This window comes from Hylobates moloch, unplaced genomic scaffold, assembly GCF_009828535.3.
Source record: "Hylobates moloch isolate HMO894 unplaced genomic scaffold, HMol_V3 SCAFFOLD_1, whole genome shotgun sequence".
Taxonomy (NCBI): domain Eukaryota; kingdom Metazoa; phylum Chordata; class Mammalia; order Primates; family Hylobatidae; genus Hylobates; species Hylobates moloch.
Genome location: NW_026652276.1, coordinates 55,952,994 through 55,976,437, shown reverse-complemented (window position 1 = coordinate 55,976,437; position 23,444 = coordinate 55,952,994). Strand labels below are relative to the sequence as shown.

Sequence of the window (23,444 nt, the reverse complement as noted above, 5' to 3'; positions counted from 1 at the left end):
TTCCTCAACAGACTTCTTTCCTGTCTCTTCCTCCTAGGCTTAACCTCCAACTGTTGATAGTACTCCAGATTTGAACATAAATCATCTCATCTCTGTGTTTTCCTTATCTCTGGGAAATCCTGGCTTTAATACCTTCTCTTGGTCAATAACTCTCAAATCTGTATTTGTTCTGGACTACTCTCTGGAATGTCAGATTCATATTCAACTGCCCAGTTAACATCTCCATTGACTATTTAAAAGAAATCTCATTCAAGATATGGCAGCTCCACCAGGTGGTATGTTCCCTGCAGAGCCACTGGGTCCCCCACCACCCCCACTGGAACTCCCAAGCTAGACTTTGCTTCTTCAGGAAGCTCCAGGTTCTCTGAGACCTTATGACAGTACCTTGATAGAAAAGTTGAAGTCATATTTTCAGGCTTGCTTTGCTTCTCTGGTGAGTCAGAACTATGTCAATGGCACCAATCAGGAAGAAATTCAAACTGGTGTTGATCAGTGTATCCAGGAGTTTCTGGATATTGCAAGACAGATAGGATGTTTTTTTCTTCAAAAAGATTGCAATTATCTGTCCAGAAACCAGATAATGCTATCAAAGAGGATTTCTTAGAACTAAGGAATGAATTATAGTGGAAAGACATGCTGGTCCAGAAGAACTTGACATAGTTGAGGCATTCACGGCAGATGCTGGGGGACATCAATGTGCAGCACAAAAAGCCAGCCAACATCCCTCAGGGTTCCTTGGCCTATCTTGAGCAGGCATCTGCCAATATACTTGCACCTCTGATGCCAACCTGAGCAAAAGGGCAAAGACTATCAGTATGAGAGTGGCTGGTGTCTGAGACAACTCTATGCAGACACTTTTTGGCACACATCCCTTCTTGTGGACTTGACATTTTGGAAGAACTCTGCCAGAAAATGAGTTGATTTTAGTTTTAGACTCACATCTAAAATTTTTTCACTATTTTTGTAGCTGTTAATTTCTTGGGTACCTTGTAAAAATGTCTCTGGCTTGGGAAAATCAAGTAAATTTTTTTATCTTTAGCAAAGTTTTAGAGTATTAGGGTGATATCACTTATAGATTATTTTTTATAATTTTTCTACATGTTTTAAAAAAACTTTCTTATGACTTTTCATCTTTTATATACGTTCTCAATTGTTACATTAGTCTGATCTGATGTAAAAATTATAATAGCCTGAGGATGAGGACAAGGGAGACTCAGTGGAACTTGGGAGCCTTTAACTCAGAACCATCCAAGAAAGCGCATTCTTGAAAATCCAGTTTCCAGCCTTGGAATGCAGTGGTGATAGTACTGAGTTGACAACAGACATCTAGCACGAATGTAATAGAAAATAATTTATTGCATAATTTTCAATATTATGCACAATGGTAAGGTGAGATATGCCTCAAACTTTGTCCCCCTCTCCAACTCATACCTAATTTGAATTTCATTTATGGGTGTAAGCAAAATTAGAACTTTGTCTTGTGTTAAAATGGAAATTTTTAAAGTTTAATAAAATGTCTATGCTACTTTGAATGAATCAATAAGATGTTTTCTTGAGATCAGGTTTAAAGAAGGGATAAAGAAACAGAAAATATGAAACTTTAGGTTCCTGAGGGGGATCTATACCACAAAATAAAAACAAGAGGAGATAAAAGAAAAACAAGATTTTGGGGAGATGAACTACAGTTTTGCCCAAGGGTAGCCTGAATGGAGTACAGGGAAAATTTTGTCCCATTTCCAAGGTAAAACAAATACAATAATTTAAAGGTATCCTTATTACACTGTCACAATAAACTCATAAGTTTAAAAATGGGTCATTTACAGAGAAATTAAGATTTTGTTTTATAATTAAATTTTTAATCCTTGCAGCATAAAGATAAACTTTACATGATGCTCATGCTATAAAAGATAATTATGTCTATCAGACAAATTTGAATTCCACTTTGCTTTTCTTAACGGTTGGTAGGATTTTTTCTGTTGTATTTAGAAAAACTTTAAATTGATTTTTAATGGTTCCCTCCTCCTCAAAAATAAAAAGCAGTATGATGTTTCTTTCTCAGTTAACTCATTTACCAGCTATTGATTACTTCGAGTCAATAATCTGGAAAGTGATCATGCAACTGGGAAAGCTGAATTTCTTCATGTGTTTATTAGGAATATAAAAAACTGCTGCTAGATTGGACTAGCACACACACAAATCAACAATGTTGAAGTCCCTAATTCCTTTCCGCTAGTTATTAGAAGAGATCCCAGGATATACAAAAGAAATTGTAATCCCCAAAGAAGATACCTAGGCAAAATTGCCTGAATGATACAAAAAAGATATGTTGGTAAGGAAAAAGAGAAAAGATTAAGATAAACACCAGAGTTTGCAGAGCAAAATGAGAAGAGCTGAGACTAGTAATCTCCTGTTGATATATGATAGGAAGCACTGGTGCACAGTGCTTTTCAAGATACTGGCACTATGAACTGAATTCATTACAGAACATTATTTACCTGTGCTCTGTCTGTGAAGGTACTATGTCGAAAATAATAATGGAGATCAAAAATTTCAATCTTACTGACAGTGCCTAGGGATGATGCCATAAGACTGTGCTGGCAACTTCATCTTAAAGTTCTGTTTTCTATTATTATAAATTTTCTAAAAAAAAAATACTTCAGTGCTGTTATTTTTCAACTGGTCTCTTGTTGATATTGTAAGAAAGATTGAGCAAAATCTATTCAACTGTTTTGTGTATTTCATCTAGTAAATATTTATTATTCCATGATATTAATCCATAAACATGTCACAGTATTGTTCCCTGTACTGATCAAAATACATTCCCTGGGATTTAGGAATAGATATATTTTGTAAGCACAATAAATAGTAAATTAAAGTTTTAACACAACAAAAAATGAAAAATAGAAGAGTGGGCAAGAAATATACAGTATAAAACATGATAAAGTGTATTAACCTAAGTCACACTCTTAGGTAAAACATCTTTGTTATAAGTATATTTTCACCCCAATTTAATAATGTCACATCAAGGAGACCCCAAAGCCTGCCTAAGGAGTAAGTTTACTTGAATGATTTCTAATGTGTCCCCCAACCTTCCCTAATTGACATCTTACCTAATGTCTAAAATTTAATATTTGAAATTTTCTCTTTCGGACTAAAACAGTCAAGTTGGTTGTTGAAAATGGTACATTACGCTTTTTCAGACCTTTCTCCTTTAATGTAGAGCGTGTATATGATTCCTGAGTATGGAATAATGTGGAGATTTCTCAGAAACATAATATTAAATAAGGAAAATACATGTCTCATAATGATGCCTACAAGTATGATATCATCTAAATAAAGTTTTAAAACACACAGACACACAAACAGCACATGCTGGTTACAGACATATGTAAATGTAATAGCATGTAAAATCAGGAAAAAATACTATTTTTAAAAAGAATTTCTCTAAAAAGGAAAGAAAAATACCTATAATAAAGAAATTCAAACAATATAAATAAGACAAATATATTTGAACTTAGTGTTTAAATATTCTCTGCTTTAAAATAACAATATATCTGTCTTAAATAATCCACAAGACTTAAGATTCTCTTTGCTGTTAATATCAAGGTGTCTTAAGATTTACCTGGTTCTTTATATAATGTCAAAAATTGCTCTATTTTTCAACAAATATCACTATTGTATTCCATGATACATCTTGTCTTTATTTCTGATATTTAAAAATTCTGAACACTCAGAATTCTGAACACTCAGTACTTGCATGAGTGTTGAGCACAGAGAGATGCAATCAAATTTCTCATCATTAGTTGACATTCTCTTCCAATGTTTTGAGGAAATTAAAGCCTATCTATAAGCACTGGCTGATGAAAGGGAATTATAGCAAGTATTAGCAGATAATTGTGTAAACCATGAGATGCTTATTAATTATCTGATGATGATTTAATACTAACACATATTAGTCTATTTGTATTTAGAAAAAAAGCAGATATAATAAAACCAGCTGCCAACAAGAAAAAAATGTGTTCATTATGAGTTTCAGTAACTTGTAAATGTCTATCTGGCAATCTATTAAAATTATATTTATATATAACTATATATATATAATAACAAAAGTATTCAAAATACTTAACCAGTATGACATGGGTTTCAGGCAATTAAAAAAGCAGATTGACCAATCAGAACAGAAGCTGACTATAAACAAAAGGCAAATCACACCCTTCTCTTAAGGGACTAAGAAAAGGTAGAAATGATTATCATTTCCTTACTATATACAGTCCTGCTTTCTCATTTGATAGCAATGCTTCTCAAATTTTGATGTGCATATGAATCAACTAGGAATCCTGGGAAAACGTAGATTCTGATTCATTACATCTGGAGTGGGTTATAAAACACTTTATCCAAAGTGTGGTCCTCAGACTATTAAAATAGGTGTCATCTGGGAGTTTGTTGGAAACATACAATGTCACGGCCTTTCCCAAACCTACTGAAGAATAATCTACATTTTAATAGAATCCCTGAATAATTCATATTTCAAATATTAAAATTAAGAAGCACTGTTCTGACATATAACCTGGTGCCTTTAATTGATCAAAGGCAAAAAAGGGAATGGGGAAAATTTTAGAGAATAAGAAAGACTCAAGAAATGTAAATCAAATACAACATGTGAAACTTGGTATATGGAGTTTGTTGATAGTAAAGAACTATTGTTAATTCTGTTAAATGTGATAATTGCATGTAATTATGTAGAAAAAAACAGCAAAATATTAACAATTGTTCAAACTAACCAATGGGTATATGAAGGGTCATACATAAATCTATTTTGTGTATGTTTGAATTTCCTCAAAATAAAACTTAAACAATCCCCAAAGATTATTAATTAAATATTGTAGCTTCTGTGTCAGGAATTCTGACACACAGCAGCTTAGGGTCTCTCATGAGGTTGTGGTCAGATATTGATGAGATCTGCAATTATGAAAGCTTGACTGGGGTGGTAGGATCCACTCATCACATGGCTACATGACTAGAAAGTTGGTGCTGGCAAGTTGGTTCCTCTCCACTTGGGCTTCTCCAGGAACTGTTTGAATGTCCTCATGAACTGGTGGCTGGTTTTCTCCAGAGCAAGTAATCTAAGAGATCAAGGCAGGGATTTTAATGTCTTTTATGATCTAACCTTAAAAATCACATCCCATCTCTTCCATTGTATTCTATTGGTCACTTTCTTTCAGAGTGTTCCAATTACTGCAAAGGAGAATAAATTAGAGAGGAACAAGATTTGAGGCAAGGACACCAATTCTGACAATTTTTTCTACATTTTTTATCTCACTCAAAGATTTTTGGTGAGTTACAGAATTTAAAACTAGAAGAATACTTGTCCATCAGAATGATGACACAGGGTAATTGCTCTAATAATCTCAAATTTTCAGTGGCTCAATACAATAAAAATTTCTTTTACTTAGGCAATATCTATCCAGGTCAGCAAAAGCTGCTTTGTGACCCACAGCTTTATAGTCTTCTCGGTTCAGCAAATAGAGGAAGGAAGATATATTTACCTGTGGGAATTTTTAAGGGCCAGGACTGAAAGTGGTGTATGTTACTTATACCAGATTTTTTTGGCCATAATTCAGTCACATGGACACCTCTAAATGCAAAGAGGCTGTATGACCAGGAAGAAGAAGTTCATTTGTTAAAGGACCATCCAGTTTTGTCCTAGGAATCTTCTAATCTGTATGTTTTAATTTATAATGGAAGGATATTGGGATCCAGGGAGATAAAGGTCACATAATGAGTGTCAGTCTGGAACCAGAATTTACATAATTTGACTCCCATTTCAGTTCTCTTGTCTTTCTATCAAACGGTGACAATTGGTTCTCACTCCTATGTTCATGATTTCTTATTTGTTCTTTAATTGAATTTATTTAAATTCAAATATGATTTTAGTCCATTTGGGCTACTATAACAAAATGCCATAAACTGAGTAGCTTATAAACAGCAAAAATTTATTTCTCAGTGTTTTGAATGTTGGGAAGTTTAAGATCAAGGGGCTAGCAGATTTGATGTCTGGAAAGGGCCCAATTCCACACTGACAGCTGTCCTCTCACACTAAGTACACATAGTGCAAAGAGTGAGGGAGTCTCTCTCAAGCCTCTTTTATAAGGGCACTAGTCCCACTCATAAGAGTTCTGGCTCTATTACCTAATCACCTCCTAAAGGCCCCGCCTCCTGATACATCACCTTGAGGATGAGGATTTTAAGATATGAGTTTTGGGGGAATATAAACATTCAGATAATACCAAATACTAAAATGGATTCAAAGCTGAAAAATAAAAATTAAGCTGTTGACAAATTATACAACCAAACATTACTGGAAAGTCAAATTTATTAGGGGTTGAGATGGATACCATGTAAACTATAACTTTATAAAACATACAAAGTGTCTTAAACTATTTCCCTTAAATAAGAAGTGATTAATGAATGGCTTTTAATTTTATGTGCAAAGACAATTCAGTCATGAAAAACTTAGCCTTTGGTATTGACTTGTATGCCACTGCTATACATTTTCTTATTTTCTCACATCAGACTTTCTTAATTAAACAAATATATCATCTCTACCTTGTGATTACAATTCAACAATTAAAACCATGGAATTAAAAGAAACAACATTTATTTTAGAGCTTGTAGAGTTGTTTGTCTTGCCAAATAACTAGAGAAAAGAGGCTCCCCACAGTTCATATGCTGTTTATGAATGTAATATTGTGTAATTTATCACTAGATAAAACATGACAGGCAAGTTCAAAGAAAGTAATGGCATTTTCACTTTGAGCTTGATGAAGCACATATAACAGCAAAACATTATCCTTGTCTCTGTTTCATGGTACAGGAACGCGCACTTTCTCTCACCTTAGGCTCCAGTTAACTTTACTATTAATAACTTCAGTATATAACTAACATTGTTTTTGTTTATTTTCCCACATCACCTATATACGTATAAATCTACTTCACACTTTCTTCTACTGCCTTTGCTTAAATACGTATCACTGTGTGGTTTACCATTCTTTCAACTTTTCTTTTGCAGTTCCCATTCTTAGACTTCATAACACATGGTAGATATGGTCTATGTTCTGCTTAAAAAGGTTTATTCCCTTCTTTCATATTTAAGATTTTGCCTCGTCCTCATGAAATACATAGATTTCTACCCTGAATGAAGTTAAATGCTCATAATTCAAAGATAAATTGTGCTGGCCTACAAATTGACCGTGTACACAAAATGTACCTGTTCACAACTCAGATCATCCAGATATGTAACTAAAGATGAGTTGATCATAATCTCCAGGAAGTTATAATTTGATAGAAAAGCCTACCCTAAACCCAGCCTTCTGGAGATGACAAAGGCTTTGAAAGTTAAGTCTAACATTTCTCATTATTTCCTGTGACTTGGAGACCAACTCAGTATAATATTTGGGTTTGATTCACCAATACCTTACATTTCAAAAGGCATAATAAATAGCTGAAATTGCCTTGAATTCTAGAAAAGTCCAGAAACATAAATTAGAAGGCAAAGGCTATTTAGAAAACTTAGGAAGTAATATGATGAGGGGTAAATACAGCATATAGATAGGTTCAAATTCAAACAATATATTAGAAATAAGTAGATTTAATCATCTGAGGAAGAACAATCTTGTATCAAAAATAGAACCAAAGAACAAAGACACTGGCAAGTAGATACACTAATTTTATGCTAATTGATGTCTGTAAAAAAATCTTAAATAGCTTGGAGTTTTTGTTTATTTGTTTTGCACAATTAAGACTACAGAAGCAAATTACTATTTCCACATTTGGAAGGAAACAAAGGAGAATTAGAATTATCTCTGGGAAAAGACTGCACAGTTCTCAAACAAGATAGCTTAGGACTCCATACCTCTTCCCATATTATACTGACAAAACAGTACAGAAAAGTAGATTCTAAGTCTAATAGTGGCACAAAATAAGTAGCATTTTGAGTACTATCCAAGAAGTGGTACATAATGTTCCTAGGCTAGAACTGGGGGAGTTGGGGGGACTGGGTCGGGGGGGAACTTATTAAGTCAAAACAGGACAAAAGAAATACTGAGTGATTTGTATTTGTAAAAATATGTAAATCCAGCTATGATTATTTTGAATATCTCAAGGATGCAGACCTGTCCATTCTGCCACTAACCCAGAAGCCAGTCAGTGTAAATAAATTAGAATTACAGATGGTTCCCAACCTATGATATGATTTATAATTTTTGTCTTTACAATGGTGCAAAAGCAATACACATTTAGTAGAAACCATACTTAGAATCCACATACAACCAATCTGTTTTTCACTTCCAGTACTGTATTCAACAAATTACATGAGATATTACCACTTTATTATAAAATAGGCTCTGTGTTAGGTGGTTTTGCCCAACTATAGGCTAATGTGAGTGTTTTGAGCACATTTAAAGTAGGCTAGGCTAAGCTATGATGTTTGGTAGTTAAGGGGTAATAAGTATATTTTCAACTTATGATATTTTCAACTTAAAATATTTTCAACTTAAATGCCAGGGTTCATTGGCATGTAACCTGCTCATAAGTCAAGGAACATCTGTATTACGATTCATGTTACTCTTCTCTGCCCATTGGTGTGGGGAGACCCCCTGAAACTATTGCTATGGAATAAAAGATGAAATGCTCCTGATTATCGTAAATACAAAATTGCATGCAGGATTGTGTAAAGACAATGCCAGGTTGGACTGCCAGAATGAGCCAACAGTGCATGATGTGCTTCCCCCCTGCAGAGAGCCTATGAATGGATGAGCAGTTAGGGAGGTTTCACATCACCAAGATTCCCATCCCAGAAAAGCAGATGGTCATAGCTCTGGGAATGGAATGTGACCCTTGTGGAGAGCCTATAAACGGACGCATGGTGGGGGCACTTGTCCATATGGATAAGATAGGGCTATAAATGCCCTCATCTTGCCACAGCTCTTCTAGGCCTCTTTAGGGTTAAGGCATACTCCCTTCTGAGAATTTCTGGTCTAACCCGTTGTCTAGTTTCATATCCTGTTTCCATGGATTGTTTGTTGCAATTGTTACTGCTGATTAATATCTTGCTAATCATAGATTATAGAAAGATTGTGTTTCTGTTTTAAGGCTTTGTTAGAAATTACTGACGCACACACTATACTGTAATTCTTATCTCTGTATACTGTACTTCTACAGACAAATGTTATGTTAAAGAATTACTTCATCCCCATGTGACCATCTCACCTCATAATCAAATGACCCTAAATCCCTCACTAACCTACCCCTACCCTCACTAAACGTAATAATAAATGCTGGTATATCCAGTGCATTGTTGGCACTGCGGGACCAGAAGGCAGTGAACCCCTGGACCCAGCTTTCACTATCTTGTGTGTGCCTATTATTTCTCAACCTACCGATCCACCTAGGAACAAAGAGAGAGCCCCGTTGCATTGCGGGCTGCTGGCCAGATCCCACAATACATTGGTATCTTTACAAATTTCTTAGACTAGGAGTAGGATGCAGTAACTCCCTAAGCAATACTTTGGAGTTGAAAAGGCATTGTAGCAATCCTCGCAGCCATGGAACTTTTCTTACATTCCTTACAGCTGCCAAGGAAGAATGAGATTGCCTAGATTAAGAAAAGAAAAGAGATGCAGTCAATAAAAGAATATAAAGATAGCTGGGCACGGTGGCTCACGCCTGTAATCCCAGCACTTTGGGAGGCTGGGGTGGGCGGATCACCTGAGGTCGGGAGTTCGAGATCAGCCTGGCCAACATGGTGAAACATTGTCTCTACTAAAAATACAAAAATCAGCTGGGCATGGTGGCGGGCACCTGTAATCCCAGCTACTTGTAGGGAGGCTGAGGCAGGAGAATCGTTTGAACCCAGGAGGCAGAGGTTGCAGTAAGCCGAGATCACATCATTGCACTCCAGTCTGGGTGACAGACAGGGTGAGACTCCATCTCAAAAAAAAAAAAAAAAAGGAAGAATATAAAGATGGAATACAGAAGACTTAACAAAACTAAGTGCTAGCTAAGAATTGGAGTAGACACTGAGAGAAAGTAATAGCCAACATAACTTAATCAGGAAAACCATAATTTAGATAAACTGTAAATCAGTTTATCTCACATATTATACATGATTCTTGTGTCTATTAATTATAGTCAAGTAAAAATCAGGCAAAAAATCCAACTTTCAGTGCCTGAATCCATGGTAAATGCATGCACCAGGTGTCTGAAAACATGCTTTTTTTAACCAAGGATTTATTACTAAGTAGCTATGTTAACTTGACAAAAATAGCCATTTGGATCTTAATTTCCTTATCTTGAAAACTGTCATTTTTGTTAGATTACCTCTTTTAACATAAAAATTCTATAACTAGACTAAGATTAAGCATATCAGACTTTTATCACCACAAGAAATTTAGGGTTAAGTTCATGAATCCTTAATTCTTAGCCCTACACTTCACTCAGCCCTTAACCTCAGCTAACATTAGACTCTCTGACATCAAAGGCCATGACATTATATGCTGCATGTTTTCAGTATTTCTTCCCCGTTTTTCTTCCTTCTTGATTGTTTTCTTGCCAAGCTGTCTAACATTGCACATTGATTAACATCTAGCAGTCACTGAAGACTGACTTACTGATCAGCACACAGTAGCCTATGAATCTTTTCAGAATATATTCTGAATCCCCAGTTTTTGGAAATGGCCAAGGGCCACAAGTCTAATATATTCCAAGTTAAGAGTACAGAAAAAGCAATCTGTTCTCAGAGATCAAAAGGAGAAAACCAATATATCTCAGATAGCAATTTTATGGTGTTATATACATTCCTATATAAAATAATTTTTAAATGTTTGTCCTTTTCCATACACACAAACACATACGCACATTCACATTCACAATAACCCACAGAGCTCTGCCTACTCTATATTCTCCAGCAAATAGAAGTACAATCTTCCCTACAGAATCTTTTGAATCTAAAAAAAGACAAAAACATTTCATGGAGAAAAAAACCTTTGAAGGTGGTTAACAAAAAGTAATTTGTACTTTCCATGCAATCACTTGTAGTTTCCTCAGAATAAATCTATATGAATATATTCAGTAATTCTAGAAAACAGCATTCATTCCCACTTCCAATTTGTGTACCACTGAATAAAAAGGCTACTGAAAATAAAGGAAATGTTTAAACCATAATTTTAAAAGACAGAAAATGAAATAACAGAATCTAGTGGATTAATTTTCTATCCCGCTGCTATCTTACACAACAATCTTCTCCATTCCCCCGAAAATATATAGAAAGCATTTCTATGTAAAGCACATATTAAAAAGGAACATGAAGACAAAATGTTACTTCAGTTAGCAGTTACTGAGAGTAACTTAATAAATAAATAGCTAAGAATTTTGTTATAATCACACAAAATTGCTCAGATCATCTTATATTAAAGCATAGTATGTGATAACTCTCAAACATCTCATTTGGAGAATAAGCAGATAATAACCAAATAAGAAGAAGTCACATTACTGTATTATCCTCTCTTTTAGAAAATTTCAGAGAATCAAACATTCTGGCTGGATTGATTGTTTTATAATTCTTCAACAAAGCAATTTTCCTTTGCTCCAATTCCTACCCCTGGGTTGAGATCTCTCAATGACCCTTAAACATGTACCTTCCTATATGTAAACACACACAGCCAAATGCAAAGTTTCAGAACAAATATTTACTCAAATGTATAGATATACTCAAGGTACATATTTGAGTAAATATATATATATATTTTGTTTTGTTTTGTTTTGTTTTTTTCTGAGATGGAGTCTCACTCTTGTTGCCTAGGCTGGAGTGCAGTGGTATGATCACGGCTCACTGCAACTTCCACTTCCTGAGTTCAAGCCACTCTCCTGCCTCGACCTCCCAAGTAGCCAGGATTACAGGCATGTGCAAGCCATCATCCTGCCTCAACCTCCTGAGTAGCCAGGATTACAGGCATGTGCCGCCACACGTGGCTAATTTTTGTATTTTTAGTAGAGATGAAGTTTCACCATGTTGGCCAGGCTGGTCTCAAACTCCTGACCTCAAGCGATCTGTCTGCCTTGGTCTCCCAAAGTGCTGGGATTACAGGCCTGAGCAACTGCACCTGGCCTGAGTAAATATTCTGAATGAAATATTTGTTATTTCATGCTTAGGAATTTATTTCTAGGAAAAAGTTGAGTTATTATATACATTTTATATGTCTTAAAGGAGCGGGATGTTCCACAAAGATGGTGGGCCAGATATTGAATCTGGAACAAATATAAAACAATTCAACTGGATTTCTGCCAGTAACAACAGAGTAAGATCTCACCAGACCAACTAATGCAGAGAAAGAAAAAACCCTAAAGTATCTGAATACAATCCAAAAACAGCTACCTGAATGTACTTGTGCATTTGTTATCCCCAATATGTAAAATCAGTTTCTTCAAGGAATAGTACTCATTTTTTCCTTATGCCCTGAATTATTTAGTTTACTATAGTGTTTTTCCCATAATCATTGTTCAATATATTTATTTGTTAAACTGAATACTCTGAGTTCAATATATATAAGGTTGATTAATTGTAACTGACTTTAGCAGAGGTACAGAAATGACTCTTGCCCTGTCCAGATCCTACACACTGGTTATATAAAAGTGTACTTCAAAAGATACAGGTCTGTAGGCATGGTCTGACACATTACAGTGGACAAGAAAATAGCTGAATCACCTTTCCCAGAATTCTCTCTTTTATCATAAATGTAGCAACACTTACCGCGAAGTGGGTTATCTCCTCACAGTGTTTAAGATTATTCTTGCTCGGGGCCGGATGCAAGATAACAGGTCAGTCCCTACTATACACAGACATAACAGGAATGTTTTCAGGGCATTATTTGCTGTGTCAATGAGTACCTTTGTTTGAGGTCTATGGGAAAAAATTCTCTTAGGTTTAAATACAAGAAATAACAAAAGTACTTTATGAAGCTATAGGAAAGTTCAAAAGAGATCATGTACACTGAAGTATTTAGCACACTGTCCAGCCCATGATCAGTATATAAGTGGTATCATTACTATTATTGCTATTATCCAAAATGACTGCCCTATTCATAGTTATAAGTGCACAATTCATATAAATTATTTGTTCACAGCTACTAGAAAATGAAAAAGTAATACTTATCCCAGACATTTATTGACTTCCTATAATGTCCCAGGATCCTGCCTTTTTGATAGAATTATTTTACATAATTTTAGTAATATGTTGCCAATACCTTATGATCCCCAGAGAGAAAATAATTTTAGTAAACTTGTGCCCCTAGATGATATAGTTTGAGCCTGGGAGAACACACTCTTAATAGCAATTGAAGGAATATATCAGTCATCCTTCATGGACCAATGCTAACAGTTTATGCTTTTTTGTGACTGTTTTGTTTCTGTTTCTTGTGTGCTTGTTTTCATGGTTGTATTATTTTGTAGTTAAGATATCATGAAGTAAGAGGAGTTCTAGTGAAGGCACAAAGAATATATATCTAAAAATAGTCAGTGCAGTGAAATTAACCCAATTCAATCAGGGCAATGTCTTCCTTTGGCTGGTTACTGTAAAATCAGCAAAATGTGATAAAGGAGTAAACTGAGAATAAAGTCCCTGCTGTTAATATTTAGAGTGCTTTAGGATAAAAACAAAACCATTGGAGGTAACAAACAGATAATACCAAATCAAAGGAGCATGGATAAGGTAATAAATACATAAGGTGGAAGCAATTTGGGAACTAGGCAGATACACTACATGATAGAGTAGGCCACTGAGAAGCAAATGTTTACCTTAGAAAGCAAATGACTTTAAGACCTCAGAGGACAGAGACATAAAGATTCAATTTATTTCAGTAAACATATATTGCCACTGTTGTAGACAATAATGCATCTATGGAGAAAATAAAAAAAACAAAACAAAGCAAAACATCCTAACAAATGTACATGTATGAATCTCCCTTAATAAGTGCAGTGGCAAGTGAATAGAAAGCTAAAATGCCCAATTCAACTACGATCAATACTGCTGTCAAAGCATACAAACAATATGTTACCAATAGGAATGTGTTCTTTTTTCCTTTGGATACACTGGGTATAACATCCTGAATGTGAACAAAATCACCAAATCATTCAGGATAATAGCATTAACTAGGTTCTGGACAGCACCCAAGGCTGATAGAAATTGTGTCATTAACAAAACATAATCTAATAGGTAAAGGAAAAGATGCTCAATATCTAACTTAATCAAAAACCACAACAAGATGTTACCTCACACCTAGTAAAATCATTATTGTCAAAAAACCAAAAACCCTAAGAGATATCATGTGTTGACCTAGATGTGGAGAGATTGGAACCCTTGTATGCTGTTGGTGAAAATGTAAAATAGTACTGTGGAAATTAACATGGATATTCCTCAACAAATTAAAAAAAGAACTACTAAATGATCCAGCAACCCCATTTATTGGCATGCATCCAAAATAATTGAAATCAGGATTTCAAAGAGATACCTGCATTCCCTTCTTCATTGTACCATTATTCACAATAGTCAAGATATGGAAATAACTTAAATATGCATTAATGGACAAATGGATAAAGAAAATGTGGTTTATACATAAAATGAAATAATATTCAGCCTTAAAAATGAAGGAAATCCTGCCATAGGTGCCAAAGATAAATTAACTTGGAGGACATTATGCCAAGTAAAATAACCCGGTTACAGGACAAATACTATGTGATTCTGCATTTATCTAAAATAGTTAAACTCGTAGAATCAGAGTAGAATGGTGGTTGTCAGGGACATAAAATTTACTAGAAAAAAAATTGCCATAGAACAGATAAAAAACAAAGAAATATTTCCTTATAAATTAAAAAACAAAGAAATCACCTTTATGAAATAAGAATGCAAAAGAGAAATACAAGAGTTCAGGAAAGAGAGAAAAACAGCAGAAGGATATAAAATATAAAATGATGGAACTCAGAAAATAACAGAATTTTAAAAGAATCACCAACACGAAGATGAAACTGGGTGACTTAAGGGTCTTCAGAATGTACAATAACGTATATAGAAAATAAAAATAGTAAATTATATAAAAATTAAAAACAAAAAAAAGATTTTTTAGAAGACTTTAAAATGCAAGGAGTAGAACAACTTTTTTGTTGTTTTTTTCTTTTTTTTGAGACAGAGTCTCCCTCTGTCGCCCAGGCTGGAGTACGGTTGCGCTCTCGACTCACTGCAACCTCCGTCTTCCGAGTTCAAGCAATTGTCCTGCACCGGCCTCCCGAGTAGCTGGGAATACAAGCGCACACCTCCACGCCTGGCTAATTTTTTTGTGTTTTAGTAGAGATGGGTTTTCACGGTGTTGTCAAGGCTGGTCTCAGACTCCTGAGCTCAGGCAATCCGCCCGCCTTGGCCTTCCAAAGTGCTAGGATTACAGGTGTGAGCCACCGCGCCCGGCCACAACTATTTAATTCAGGAAATTTACTCAGAAGAAAAAGAAGACTTTTTGACAACACTTGCCATGCATCAGAGAAAATGGTCCCAGAAGAGTCAGCAAAAGACATATCCTAATGAAATTCTGAACTGCAAAGATGAAGAAAAAATTCTGTAATAAACGAGTTGAAAAAAATAGGTCAACTATAATGGGGGAGGGTGAAAATGGCACTTTCATTGGATTTCTTCACAACAATCACCAGTGCCAAAAGATAATGGTGCAACATTTTGTAAAATGAATTTTATATTCATCTAAATGATTCTAGTATGAAAACTGAAGAAACACAGTTTTAAACATTCAGGAACTCCAAAATACCGTTTCTGTGCATTTTTCTTGAGGAAAATTCTGGAGCTCAAACTTCAACCAAACCAGACATGACAGAAAATTGTGGTAAAAGGTTTGGTAGTGGGAGCTCAATATATTGGACAAAAAATTAAAAGCAAAACAAGTATGGGGATCAGAAGAAAATATCAGATGTAAAATTGATACACTCTGAAAATGTAGAAAAAAAAACAGTATAACCACCATAAAAGTGAGAAATGGAAAGGATAGAGGAAATGCAAACATACATATTGCCCTGCCTGAAACACATTTGATATGAAGTTAAAGAACATCATTTAAAGCTGAGAAAAATCATGTATATTTAATATTACAAAGGTAAACATTAAGAAGATAATACTGTTTGTTAAAATAATGGGTAGAGGAGACAGGAAGAACAGAAAGGAAGAGGAAACCTCTTATTTTAAGACTACCCTAAAACCTAAAGTATAATAATAAAAAAAAAATAAATGAAATAAATAAATAAATAAATAAAATAAATTTTTAAAAGACTCCTTATAGTACTAAAGAGATATTATCTGAAGAAATGAGAGTAATATGTTACATAAAATTCCAAATCCAAAAGAAATCACTAGAAAAAATGTAAATATTCCTAAGTATTAAAACAATCATACACTCTTTTAAAAAAAGCAAGTAGGCAAGATGTTTGTATACAATTTTCCATGGGTCTTTTGTTTCATGTGTTTCTGCATGTCCTCCAAGAAAAAGCACTGACTGACCTTGCTCCAGACTACATTTTCACGGATGTTTGCATAGCAAACAACCTTGGAAAATAAAAATAATGTCTCCTTTCATATCAAAAGGAATGTTTGCTTACTCTCTAGCATAGTAAACATAATGTCTCCCTCCAGCTCAAAAGTCAGGCAGGAATTATGAAAGATTAAGGTCCCCAAAGTTCAGGATTCCCTGCCTATCATGCATTCTGCCATGTGTGCAGGTATCATCTGGCTCCCTTGGTATCACCCTCTGGGAATTGAGCATCACACAGCTGGCACAAATGTTGATACTCTAGTTACTGTTATCGCTGCGAGTAATAAACTCTCCTTTGTCTTTGACTAAGGATTCTCATGTCTTTTGACAGCATCTATGAAACTGTGTCAGGCTACATTGTTAGCTTGCGTGGAAAATAAAATCTCGACTCTTAATAGTTCTTTAGGCCATTATGTCCAAAGGGAAATTATTAGAAAAGCTATTATTAGGGAAGACACAATAAAGTAATGTGACAAATCTAAGACCAAATAAATCAGTAATATTAATAAACATAAAATGATAAACACATCTATAAAAAAAGATGTTTAGATTGGATATAAAAGCAAAACCAACTATGGCACGTTGAATATTTGTCACCAATTCTAGCCTCCTTATCTGAATTAAATTATACATCTGTATTTCAGTCTTGTGTTTTTGTAACATCTCCCACAAAAAAAAGAGTATATTTTCCTGCCTTGTTGATGTTGTCTTTGTCATGTTACTTGTTTTGGCCAAGACAATGTTAGTGAATATGACACAAGCAGAGGCATTAAAAACATGCTGTGTAGTTCAGCTTGTCCTCACCTGCTCCTGTGATTTATTAGAAGAAAATGTCCCAGGTATCGGCTGATACAAAAGGAGAATTAGAAAACAATTGGAACAGATCTGAACCTAATTCAGGTTCTAGGTTGTGAACTTAGAACCAAGCCCTTCTGGTCCCACTTAGCACTAGAAAACTGCAAGTGACAGTCTTGAGAGCAAGAAAAATAATGTTTGCTGTTATAAATTCTGAAATCAGTGAGAAAAACAAGAACTACTCAATAAATTGGGAATAATTGTGTAGCTGCCTGGGAAAAAATTAGATTCTTACCTCATAATATTCATCAGGATACATTCCAAATGGATCAATCTTTAAAAAAAAAAAAACTAGATAGCTTAGGAGAAATTACTTATAACCTCAGAATTGAAGACTGTTAAACTATATTTTAATCTTAAAACCATAAAAGAAATGATCAGTATATTTAGCTACAAAAAACAACCCAAAATATCAAAACAATCATAAGCAAAGTTAAAAGAAAAATGATAATCTGGAAAAAAGATTTACAACTACCAGAGACAGAAAACTCTTTCCTAGTAACTAAAATTTTCCCCTCAATTGATTGGTAAAAGATCAACTCAATACAAAAACAGCCAAAGGATAAGAATTGCAAGTTCATAGAAAAAGAAACACAAATGGCTCTTAAATATTTGTTTTGCCTCTTTCACTATTAGAGAAATACAAATTCAAACAATAGTTGGATGCATTTTCCATCTATCAGAATAACAAAAACTCAAAAATTTGATAATCCAGTGGCAAACATAGGATTTGTATAACAAAGAAAAGAAAAACAGAATACAATTGTATACTTGAAAACTGCTAAAAGAGTAGATCTTAAAAGTTCTCACCACATACACACAAAATGATAACTATGTGAGGTGATGGATATGTTAATTAGCTTAATTGTGGTAATGATTTCATACTGTATATATGAAAACATCACATTGTACAAGGTACATTTATACAATTTTATTTCTCAATTATATCTCAATAAAGCTGGAAAAAATAAATAAAATTTTTAAAAGAAAAAATGCATATATTTATCTTGGATTGCATGTGCATAGAAATTACCTGGACAATAAATGGAAAACAAGAGTGGTTACCTATTGTGAGAATGAGAAATGAGGGATGGAGGACAGAGATAAAAGAGATGTGTATTAGTCTGTTTTCACACTGCTATAAAGAAATACCTGAGGCCAGGTAATTTATAAAGAAAAGCATTTTAATTGACTCACAGACTCCATGGCTGGGGAGGTCCCAGGAAACATAATCATGGCAGAAGGCAAAGGGAAAGCAAGGCATGTCTTATGTGGGGGCACGTGAGAGAGTGAAAGGCCAGGGAAACTGTCACTTACAAAATCATCAGATCTCGTAAGAACTTATGCACTGTCACAAGAACAGCATGGGAGGAACCGCCCCCATGATCTAATCACCTCCCCCCAGATACCTCCTTTGACATGTGAGAATTACAAGAGTTGAGCCAAACCATATTATTCCACCCCGACTACTCCCAAATCCCATGTCCTTTTCACATTTCAAAACTATTCATGCCTTCTCAACAGTTCCCCAAAGTCTTAACTCATTCCAGCATTAATCCAAAACTCCAAGTCCAAAGTCTCACCTGAGCTAAGGCAAGTTCCTTTCACCTATGAGCCTCTAAAATCAAAAACAAGTTAGTTACTTCCAAGACACCATGAGGGCACATGCATTGGGTAAATGTTCCCATTCCAAATGGGAGAAATTGGCTGAAACAAAGGGGACAGAAGCCCCATGCAAGTCTGAAACCCAGCAAGGCACTCATTAAATCTTAAAGCTCCAAAATAATCTCCTTTGACTCCATGTCTGACATCCAGGGCATGCTGATGCAAGATGTGGGCTCCCACAGCCTTGGACAGCTCTGTCCCTCTGGTTCTACAGGGTACAGTCCCTGTGGCTGCTTTCACAGGCTGGCATTGAGTACCTGCAGCTTTACCAGGGGCACAGTGCAAGCCATTGGTGGACCTAAATTTCTGGGGTCTGGAGGACGGTGGCCCTCTTCTCACAACTCCACTAGGTAGTGCCCCAGTGGGGACTGTGTGTGGAGGCTCCAATCCAACATTTCCCTTCTGCACTGCCCCAGCAGAGGTTCTTCATGAGGGCTCTGCCCCTGCAGCACACTTCTGCCTGGACATCCAGGGATTTCTACACATCCTCTGAAATTTAGGCAGAGGTTCCCAAAGCTCAATTCTTGTCCTCTGCACACCTGCAGACCAAACACCACAGGGAAGGCACCAAGGCTTGGGGCTTGCACCCTCGGAAGTCATGGCCAAAGCTGTACCTTGGTGTCTTTTAGTCATGGCTGGAGCTGGAGTGCCTGGGAAGCAGTCTCAAGACTGCACAGAGCACCAAGGCCCTGGACCCAGCCCACAGAAACATTTTTTCCTCCTAGGCCTCTGGGACTGTGATGGGAGGGGCTGCTGTGAAGGTCTCTAACATGCCCTGGGGACATTTCCCCATTGTCTTGGCTATCAATAGTCAGCTCATTAATTATGCAAATTTGTGTAGCTAGCTTGAATTCCTCCCCAGAAAAAAAGGTTTTCCTTTTCCACTACATGGTCAGGCTGCAAATTTTCTGAACTTTTATGCTCTGCTTCCCTTTTAAACATAAGTTCCAATATCAAACCACCTCTTTGTGAGCACATATAACTGAATGCTTTCAGAATTATCCAGGTCACCTCTTGAATGCTTTGCTGCTTGGAAATTTCTTCCACCAGATACACTAAATCATCTCTCTCAAGTTAAAAGTTCCACAAATCTCTAGGGCAGAAACAAAATCCTGCCAGCCTCTTTGCTAAAGCCTAGCAAGAGTCACCTTTGCTCCAGTTCCCAGAAAGTTCCTCATCTTCATATGAGAACATCTCAGCCTGGACTTCATTGGCCACATCACTATCAGCATTTTGGTCAAATGATTCAACAAGTCTCTAGGAAGTTCCAAACTTTTGCATATCTTTCCGTCTTCTTCTGAGCCCTCCAATTATTCCAAACTCTCCGTTACCCAGTACCAAAGTTGCTTCTACATTTTCAGTTTATCTTTATTACAGTGTCCCACTACATCAGTATTAATTCTCTTTTCACACTGCTATGAAGAAATACCTGAGACTGGGTAATTTATTTAAAAAAAGATGTCAATTGATTCACAGTTTCCCATGACTAGGGAGGCCTCAGAAAACTTACAATCATGGAGGAAGGCAAAGGGGAATCAAGGCACATCTTCCATGGCAGCAGGCAAGAGAGTGGGCATGAAGGCGAAACTGCCACTTATAAAACCATCAGATCTCATGTGAACTCCCTCACTATCATGAGAACAGCATGGGGGAAACCACTCCCGTGATCTAATCACCTCCCACTGGAATCCTCCCTCAACACATGGGGATTACAATTTGAGATGAGATTTGGATGGGGACACAGAGGAAAACCATATCAAGATGCTTATTCAATATCTTTTAATATTTTTTGATGTTTGAACCAAAACACTGTGTTATCAATTCAGATGCATGCTACAACATAGATTATCTTTGAAGACATTATGCTAAGTGAAATAAGCCAGTCACAAAAAGACAAATACTGCATGATTCCACTTGTATGCGGTACCTAGAATAGTCAAATTCATAAGAGACTGAAAGTAGAATGATGGTCACCATGGGTTAAGGGGGAGCAACAAATGAGGTGTTGTTTAATGGCTTATAGAGTTTCATTTTCAAAAGATGAAAAATTGCTAGATATCTGTTGCACACAGTGTAAATATAGTTAACACTACTGTTAATTACTATTAGGGTTAACAGTACACTTAAAAACTTACATTTTAAGTGTACTGTTAACTAAAAACTCTAAGTGCACACTTAAAAATGGTTAGTCATGATGGTAAAATTTATATTACACATATGTTACCACAATCTTTTAAAACAACTTTATGACTTTATTATCTATTTTTAAAAATAATTTTAAAAATCAATGCAGAATCACATTTTTCTACGACACTTCCAAATCACTAAATCTCATTCCCTGTATAGCATATTCTATGCATAGTTTTAATTTCCAAGGTTTCTAGCCAATTCTTTTTAATATTCACACTTTATTTCACAATTTATTTTTAATGGAGGATTTTCCTTCATTTATCACTTAAAGATTCCAAATCTACATAAACATAACAAACTTTTTAAAATTAACTTTATCTAAATCATTTAATGATTTCATTGTTAGTTTTGTTGGCTCTCCTAGCATTAGCTTTCTATCTGTATTACAGAAGTTGCTTAATAGACTCATTTGTGTAGGAGGATTTTGTCGTTTTCTTTTGTTTTTATATACGTTTTTCTTTCTTGCTCTACCTTTCTGCTCATTCTTCCCTGACCAGTGATTTTGTAGTTGCCTCCACCTAACTTTAAGCTGTACAAAATCAAGTCTCATAAAATCTGGTTTAGAATGCTTGTCCCTCGGTGATATTGAGGATATTGAAGATTCTCAATAAACAAAATGAGATGTAATGCAATGATCTACCTGAAATGAGTTCCTTTGTCTTTCTACCTCCTTAAATCCAGAGCACCATGTGAACCCTTTCCAGGACATTTTTTCAGCTTCCTTTTATAACTCTCTGAACTCCACCCTAGATACTGAGTCTTATCTGATCTCAGTAAATTCGAGGAATAATTTTAGACCCTATTACTCTTTAGGAACAAAATTTCCAGTCCGTATTATTTTATAGCCACAAATCCAATAGCTTCTAGCTCTAGTCCCACTCACTGCTTTATATTTCTGCTCAATTTCTGGTCTACTAAACAATTATACTGTTTACGAGGCAACAAGTGATTCTGAGTTTCTCCTTTAATATTTTATCTATAAATGATTAAATTGGTATATAGAGGTTACATCAAAACCAACTTTTTGAATAATATTTACCAGAATTCAGGTAAAAACATTAAGAAATTCAAAGAAACCAAAAAAATATACTATATGAAAATAAACTGAATTTAAAATAAGATGTAGAGGACATGTAGATATAATAGAAGGATAAGAGCAAAAAGGAAATAATATGCAACCGTGTAGACAATAAAATTCTCAATAGTCTTCACATTGAGGCTACAGTTTTGGTATGCATTTTCTTGCTGTCAAAGCAAAAAGGTAAATAAAATCAGTCAAATTAGCCAGACATGGCGGCTTGCACATGTACTGCCAGCTACTTTGGAGGCTGAGGCAAAAGGATCCCTTGAGCCCAGGATTTCAAGGCTGCAGTAAACTATGATTATGCCACTGTACCCCAACCTGGGTGACAGAGTAAGAGCCTGTCTTAAAATAAATAAATAGATAAATAAAACCCTCCATAAATTTTACGTTAACTATCCTAAATAAGTATTCACCCAGTATTAGAGCACCCATATTCATTAAACAAGTTCTGGAAATCAGAAGAGATGTAGATGACCACATAATATAATAATAATGGGAGACTTCAACACCCCACTGACAGTGTCAGATATCATCAAGGCAGAAAACAACAAAGATGTTTGGGACCTAAACTCAACACTTGACCAAATGGACCTAACATACATCTACAAAATACTCTACCCAACAACAGAATATACATTTTCTCATCTCTACATGCCACATACTCTGAGATTAACCACACACTTGGCCATAAAGCAATTATCAACAAATTCAAAAACAACAAAATCATACCAACCACTCTTGGACCACAGCACAATGAAAAATAGAAATCAATATAAATAAGATCTCTCAAAACCATATGCTTATATAGAAATTAAACAATCTGCTCCTGAATGACTTTTGGATAAAGAATGAAATCAAGGCATAAATTTAAAAAAAATGAAACTAATGAAAATGAACACACAACATACCAGAATGTCTGAGACACAGCAAAAGAAGTGTTAAGAGGAAAGTTTATAGTGCTAAATTCCTATATTAAGAAGTTAGAAATATCTCAAATGAATAACCTAACATCACAC

The 23,444-nt window shown here is 35.3% G+C and overlaps 1 pseudogene; it reads left to right on the top strand.

Annotated features, from left to right (window-relative positions):
• Nucleotides 1–256: 256 nt before the first annotated feature.
• On the top strand, nucleotides 257–792 carry LOC116809348 (mediator of RNA polymerase II transcription subunit 28-like; annotated as a pseudogene).
• Nucleotides 793–23,444: the final 22,652 nt, after the last annotated feature.